Source organism: Asparagus officinalis, chromosome 8 (assembly GCF_001876935.1).
Source record: "Asparagus officinalis chromosome 8, Aspof.V1, whole genome shotgun sequence".
NCBI lineage: Eukaryota > Viridiplantae > Streptophyta > Magnoliopsida > Asparagales > Asparagaceae > Asparagus > Asparagus officinalis.
This window is the reverse complement of record NC_033801.1, coordinates 12,919,504-12,919,771: the sequence shown is the minus strand read 5'-3', so window position 1 is coordinate 12,919,771 and position 268 is coordinate 12,919,504.

Sequence of the window (268 nt, the reverse complement as noted above, 5' to 3'; positions counted from 1 at the left end):
AGCCGTTGGGTTATGGTAGGAATCCCGGATATTAGTTGACTCTTCATGCGTGCATGAAATTTCTCCAAAGCATGTTAGTAGGTGGTACATATCGTACCTACACACCCACATTCCTATATATACATATAAACATATATACACAAAGTGGAGAAATAGATCGATGAATGATATAGATAATGTAATATGGAGCAATAGAATATGAAACTTAGAGAAACATTTTAGTAACCGTTAATGTTGAACCTGATAATATGATGAAGGATACATGCAA